Source organism: Apis dorsata, unplaced genomic scaffold (genome assembly GCF_000469605.1).
Source record: "Apis dorsata unplaced genomic scaffold, Apis dorsata 1.3 scaffold_591, whole genome shotgun sequence".
Lineage (NCBI taxonomy): Eukaryota > Metazoa > Arthropoda > Insecta > Hymenoptera > Apidae > Apis > Apis dorsata.
In genome coordinates, this window is record NW_006263796.1 from 340,710 (window position 1) to 348,394 (window position 7,685).

General features: G+C 31.5%; 1 long non-coding RNA gene across 1 annotated transcript in view; it reads left to right on the forward strand.

The window, feature by feature from the left end:
- The first annotated feature begins 3,968 nt into the window (after nucleotides 1-3,968).
- Nucleotides 3,969-7,685, forward strand: part of LOC116186314 — a 27,819-nt gene continuing 24,102 nt past the window's right edge. The window contains exon 1 of the long non-coding RNA XR_004151277.1: nucleotides 3,969-4,252. This is a non-coding gene — a long non-coding RNA (uncharacterized LOC116186314). The remainder of the gene's footprint in view (nucleotides 4,253-7,685) is intronic.

Here is a 7,685-nt window from a genome sequence, read left to right on the forward strand (position 1 = left end):
GTCGAGAACGGTTTGAGATCGCAAATGACTCGGTGATGAAGAGAAGTGCTAACAAACAGACAGACTCTAATTTCCCTCTTCTAATCGAGATGGAGATGGGAGGCTCCATTTTTTATCGGGGCTTAACTAACGTCCAGCGGAGGAATTTCAAAAGCGAGGAACTCCTCCTGTTTTATCTCTCCGCCCAGTGGACGACTCTTTTGTTCAAGTTTATTTAATTGTAATTTTTTCTTTTTTTTTTTCCCCCCCTAGAATCGATCCATATCGAAGGGATGATCACTCTTTCTTTTACGATGTTTGAGAAACAAGTTTCTAATTTCTTCGTTTCTAAAGTTGGATTGATTCGTTGAATATATGTTTTCAATACGCGATTACGAATTGATATTACGAGAATTTTTAAAAGGTGTTTTTATAAGCGAGCTGAGGCGCTAAATTTGTTATCGTGGAAAGGTTTTTCCAAGATCTCGTTACCAGATTAAAGACACTTTTTCGATAATCTTCGGATGAAATTTCCAATTTTTCTCGAATAGAATTGATTTCAGATTTCTTTTTTTTTTTTTTTTTTGTTTCTTTCAATTACCATAAAGATATTGATTTTCATCCCTATCATCCTTACGCGTATATTTAGATAGTATAATGCATATACGATTTTCAGAACAAATATTTGATCAATTTACAAGTGGATCGATCAATAAAAAAAAAATATCATGAAAAAAAGTAATCGCTTGGAGTCGGTTAATTTTTCGTGACAAAAATAAAAATACGACGTGTATGTCGACATACACGTACGTACATTCCAGATACGTTCGCCAACAAGCAATTACATCAAGACACGCCAATTAATAATTAATCAAGTACATTATGATATCGTTTAACGTTCGATTAACTTCGTGTACTTATCACGGTTAACGTGGCCCCCTCCCTCCGGCCCCCTCCTCCCTGATGCTGATTTAAATCGTGCGAGGGTATCGTGCGATCGAGTTTTCAATTTTAGCTTCGATAAACAACAATTTCGATTTCACATTTCATTTGAACGTGCCACCTGATCCGTTAATAACGAAATATCGTCCGGATTCGGGGAGGAATGAATTTTAACGCAATTTCCAAGTGAAATTTGATTTTTCACGCGCAACCTCCGAAATTCATACCGCGTTCCTCCTCCGTTGTCCATCGATCGTCCGTCCGTTCTCTCACTTTTTGTTCGCGAAAACATCGACTTATATATATATATATATGCGAGTTATTAATTCGAAAAGTATATCCACGCTTGGAAAATGGAAATGTTTTCCAATCCCGTCGATTCGGATGATCGGTTTCGAGAAAAGTTTTTTAATATTTACGTCTGGGAGGGGAGGGGATAAATGAACGGTCGAAACGGCAGGATCTTTTTATCATGTCGTTGTATTCGCGATTGTTATCTTGGAGGGATCTCGGATAAGGAAATTGCGCTTATTAAGAAAAAAATATCGAGAAACGATCGAGTCGATGAATTGGTCGACCGAGTAAAAGAAAAAAGTTTGAAAAGCGTTCTCTAAGATTCGTTCGATTCTTCCCCTCGGCTTTAATCTTTCCCCTCCTTTCCGGCGTTGGAAAGTTGCCGCGTTTCCAGAGAGCGTAATCGAATATTAAGAATAAAAATTTCTCGCGCGAATATTTTCTTTATACTCCGTATTGACGTATTGAAACGGTAATAACGATTGTAATAATTTATTATATAAAATTTTTCATCTGCTATTACATAGATTTAGAAGAGAAACTTTATTTAGAAGAGAATTATTAAAATGCACAATGTACACTTTTCCAATCAATTCTAATCAATGCTATCAACGTTTTGTTTCTTTTTTTTTTTTTTTTTATAACGATATCGTTTTATATATTTCTAAATATTTCGTTTTCTGAATGGTTGAACATTGGTATTACGGTCTATTCACGATTTGAGTATTTATTTATTTTTTTTTTTTTGTACTTTTTATTACGGATACACTCGCGCTCGTTCGTTTCCAGACAACGAAAGATTCATCGTATAACCCTTCTTCTAATAATACACGACGACATTTATAGCATCGGTTGTATGATGTGCAAAGCCGTTTACCTTGTATCACCTCGTCGATGTCGAAGTTACGAGGACGGTTAATTTTCATTTCGTGCGGGCTGTTCGTAGAAGTTTTAACGAGAAAATGGAAGCTTCGGGATTCGAAGGTCCGTCGATTTCGAATTAACTTTCAAATTACTTGTTAACGAATGGACAAACTTGAGATTAAAAATGAGCAACTCGTTGGATTTGGTATGTCATTGTCTGCGAATTAGGTTGTTGAGGATCTTATCTTTGCGAAATAATTAAAATCCGAATAAATACAGGGGCTTCTTCATTTAAAGAACTGAAATTAAAGTTTCTTTATTTCTCGAAGGTATTCCAATATGAAATTCTTCTAAATTGTTAATGAATTTTTATGTTTCGAATGTTTTAATTTTAATGTATTTAAATGTTATCTCTCCTCGAATAAATTTAAGAATGGAATTTAAATTATTCCATTTCATTATATAAATTCATTAAAATCATAATCACAAGAATTAATTCTCACGATATAACAATATAATAATCAGATTAAAGAAATATAAATAACATTATTTTTCTATTGAATATCATAGTTTTAACAATCGAAGAATAATTTCAACGAAAATAATCAACCGATTTGGACAGTTTCAATCGGCCTTGCGAAAGTCCGACAGAGGGAGGGAGAAAATTCGAAAGTCTCGGCTGCTGACGCGACGCGACGTGAAAAAGACGTAGGTGGAGGGCAGAGGAGCGATGATCCTCGTTCCTTTTCATCATCCAGGGGCTTTGGTGTCGTTCCTTTTCGACAAAGGGCAGGTAATTTTTCATTGCTACTGGCGACGTCGCGGTATGTGCGGTATTACGTGCTACGAAGTCTGCTCGGGATAGAGAGGATCGGTAGAAAGGGGTGAGGATAGTTGCAGCTGATATTAAAGACATCCCCCTGCTGACAAACGAACACGACCGTTCTCTCCTGCAATTACGGCAAAGCCACTTACTAATCTCGCCGCTCTGATAATCCATTATCCTCGCCCACCTACTCTACGTACTAATCTAGATCCTCGACTTTTGCTAACCCTTGCTACAAATCTTTCCATCTCTCCTCGTCGCTTTCGATTTCGATGGTGCTACGTGGTTAAGGATTATGTGCGCGAAGGAATTGGAGATTAATTCCGAAATTGATAGCTCGTTTCCGTCATATTTCGTTGTTTAAGAAGAAAAACTATTGGCGGAGGGATTGGGGATTATTATTGGGAATAATTGGGTGAATTTGAAAAAGAGGATTGAAAAAGTTTTATTGAATATTTTCTTGTAATAATATGTATAATCTTTGTATTATACAATGGAATGGTGATTTTTATAGTGATTAAACGATTGGTGATTCTTATAAAAAGAGAAAGTTTTAATGTGTACGGTTATTGTATGTATATTAAAATAAAATTGTTAAAAAATAGGGTAAAAGGAGGAAAAAACAGTGTAAACTTCTTTTGATAAGATTGAATTATAAATTAAGTTTTTGATTAATATAGATTTTATTAAAAAGATAAAAATTCTATTAAACTTCTTATTTAGAAACAAATTTATATTTAGAAAAAATTTTTCAAAGGAAAAATTAAACAATAAAATTTATTTATTTAATACAAGTGGAAGAAATAATTATTTTATTAATATATATTAATTTGAAAAAAAGCGGGAACAAAATATATATTTTTTTCAATTAATAAATTAAGAGTATAAGTATATATTTTTAATATATCGTTAAAAAATATTTAAATTTTAATAATTATGCAATTTATGTGTGTCACGAAATAAAAAAGATTAAAAATTTCTATATTTATTATTATAATATTAAAAATTGTATTAAAAAAGTCATCAATTTAAATATATAATTATTCAAAAAATAGCGTTTCGTACGACGCACGTAGTATTTATATCGAGACATTGGCGCGTATATTTATACGGTATACGTGTGCGTTTGTATATTACGCGACGTAAGGACGAGTAGAATGTTTTGAATCGAAGGAGAAAGACGCAGTTCGTATCGAGCCTTCGAAGCGTGTTGTTCTGTGTCTAGTTTAGTGAAATTAAATTGTGAATATATTATAATTAATATGTGCGTAAAATATATAATTGCATTTCATGAATACGTTTCATCGTCATCCCATAAATATGAAGCTTGATCGAAGAGATAATGAGGTTAGTACGGTTATATTAATTATATTTAATTATGCAATTAGCACAATGAAAATTTAATCTTGTTTTAAAATATCCAAAATTAATTTAAAAAGCAATAAGTAATATATGAACAATCGACTCAGTGCTTATTGCATAATGAAACATATTAGTGAATTGACAGGTTACAAGATGTAGGTTATACGTTAGCATTGCAATAATATGTGCATCTATATGTCTAAATAATTAACACATCGAATTAATTATTAAAGGGAATAATCGAAACAAAATCAAAATTATTTTTATTATTTTAATTTGTTTTAAGAATTAAATAAGAATTAAAGAAGTGTCTAGTTTTCGACAAAATTTTTTAATAAATTATTATTTTACAATATCGAAGCAAATATACACGTTTAGTTTAAATTTTTCATTGTCGTTATAAAATTCTAATCGTTAATTTTGAAGAAATTCTGTAAAATCGTATTCGTTTGTCCATTTCTTTTTCATTCTGTGCTTGTTTCCATTCATTTCGATACAAGCACATATTTCAAGACGCCATATTGCAAGGCGAAACTGCATAATAATGCGCGGAATAATTTGAAATTCGTATAGGATTTTATAATTGGATGAATCTTAGAATATTTGCACATATTATTTCGATAATTCTCGTTAGATAACTTTTTGTTTTTCGATTTCAATAATTAAACCAATCGAATCGTTATAGTTTTTTTCGTTCATTTATCTTCGTTTATCGATACATTTCGTATAAATGAATTTGACGAGTGCAGTGCATCTCTGTTCGATAAAAAGAAAAGAAAATTATCAAAGTATTTGTTTTATTTTTAATTCTAAAAAATATATTTTTTTTTCTCGAATTAATTGTAAATAAAATAATAATATTGTATTTAGATGTATTAAAAAATTTTAAGTATTTATTTTAAACGTTAATTCTCATAAATTTCACAGAATTTTCAAATAATTGATATAGTTAGAATTGATTAATTTTACTTACTTGACTCAACAGGTATGCTAATAGTTATGAACAGAGTTGTACATGCTTTCTCTATTTACTTTATATTTAAATCAGTTTAAGAGCTCTTATATAAGAACATTTAATAAGCAAATGATTAAATCATTTATTCTTTTTCCATGAGTTTTTCTCTTCTTTCCTTATCTTCTTTTATTATCTCATCCATTAAGAAAATAAAACAAAAAAATAATTTTCTTTTATTCTATTCTAATTTTGAATTTCTAATTTCATTACTCTTAATTCTATTTATTTTATTTAGTTTAGTATTTCTTTTTTATTTAGTTTAGTATTTCTTTTTTATTTAGTTTAGTATTTCTTTTTTATTTAGTTCAGTATAGTTCTTTCTTCCATTCTTCATTCTTCTTCATTCTTTGTATTGGGTGTTAGAATATTAATCAATTTTTATTCATAAACAAATGAAAGTAAAAAACAAACGTATCAATAATTTAATAAGTAATCAGTTTTCAAACTTCATCGAAGACAATTAAAACAAAAGCCACTTAAAGAATTAAAACACTCGAACTCTTCGTGTCTTCGTTCCCCTCTTCCTCGTTCAATCTTTGAATTTACCTCGATAAAAGTGTCCCTGGTTAAAGTGCTTTCTGCAGCTTAATCGTTCGTCAAGGACAAAAGAAAATGTGCCTGAAAAATTGCCTTTACGCGTCTACTAAAAGTTATTTCCTCTTTGTACGCTGCTAGACACCGTGTTGCTTCTTGCTTCCCAACGAGTTCTTCCGTTTTAACTTTAAAACTTGACGCGCTTATCCGCCCTTCAAAGAATGGACAGAGACGATACGGCAATGAGATTTGTCTCTTTAAAATCGGGCGAAAGAATATCCTGAATAAGATATGAATAGCTTTTCTTAAATCTTCTAGACTATCGTGCATAGGAGGCAGGTTGAAGTAGTTTAAAGATTTATAAGACGATTCATTGTTGAGATGAGAGGGAACAGCGATATTGGTTGGAATAAAAGTTGTGTTATATTCGTGAGACGTGGAATTCATACCAATTCGCCTAATTCTTCTTCAATCTGTCCGCTAGGATCTACATTTAAGATCGTGTTTCTTCTTCGTGTTTTCTTCATTGAAATATTTTATCCCCCTTTTTTTTTTGATTTATCAAATATCGAACTTTTTTCTTATTTTAATAGATATTTCACATGCATTATTTTTTCACGTATAGTACATTATATTCTAGTTGCGTAAAATTATCATTAATAATAGATTTAGATTATCTTCGACATATTTTCGATTATTATTGCGAATAAAATAATTGTTGGGAAAGGAGTGATATCATTTCCTATGGATTTATACGGTACATTTGATACAGTTCTCGAACTGTTACTACAAATCGATCAAAGTGTCCGGAAACGTACAATAGATAGTGTATATTGGATGTCATTGGTAACGAGTTGTAAGTTGTAAGTTCGTCCAATTGACCCTGTTGCCTCTGCGTTACACTTGGATGTAACAGAGTTTCGTTGAACCTGATTGATGTCGCGTGTGGTTTAGGCGAATTCCCGTACGACAAGATTTGTTCACAAGTTTCAGGTTGACTCGCGAAATAGGATTGTAGTTTAATCAATATCGGATTTCGACGTCAAATTTCTCGTAAAAAATCTCGTAATCTCGTAGCATTAGCCAAGAATGGCCAATTTTCGAACCAATTTTTTTTTTCCAATGATAAGTTGCGAAGTAAAAGTAGATTAAAAAATATATTTATTAGGATAGTTATATTATTCATTCATTGAATGAAGAATCTATTCGAAAGGGTTAATATTATTTTTTAAAAGTAGTTTCTTTAATTTTCATTAAAATGTTCAAAAAAGAAGTTATAATATTTTTTTTTTACACTATATATTTATTATTTTACAAATTCTAAGGAAATTAAAAATAAAATATTATATTGAAAAAATCAAAATTATAACTTATAACTTATAAATCCAAACAAAATTACCCGTATATTTCCTTAAAATTTTCTGTATAATAACATAAAGGGGTAGTAGTAGTTGAATCAAGGATTGCGTCGACACACGCGTCTAGAGCTGCACTCTAACTCGTGTGCAATTTTGCCGCGTGCATATGTTTGTATTAACTCTCGTGGCCGCGATTATATCCGGCTCGAAACTCGACTCCGTTGCGCCAAGCAATTCGAAATTTGTTTGGATGCTCGCAATTGAACAAATAGAACGAGGATATGGTCGCGAATGGATTTTGAGAATGGACTATCGCCACGACTTCATCCGATTCACTCTCGAGGCTCGTTCCTCCCCCTCCCCGATTATATCCGCCTTGCTTTTCCTAATCTGAATTATCTTCAGTTGTTGCTCGGAAAATTTTCGACGCGGTGTCTAGTTTCGAATTAACGCGAACGATAAAGTTGAGGGTTAGAGAAAAAGAGAGATAAAAAAAAAAAAAAAAAAAAAA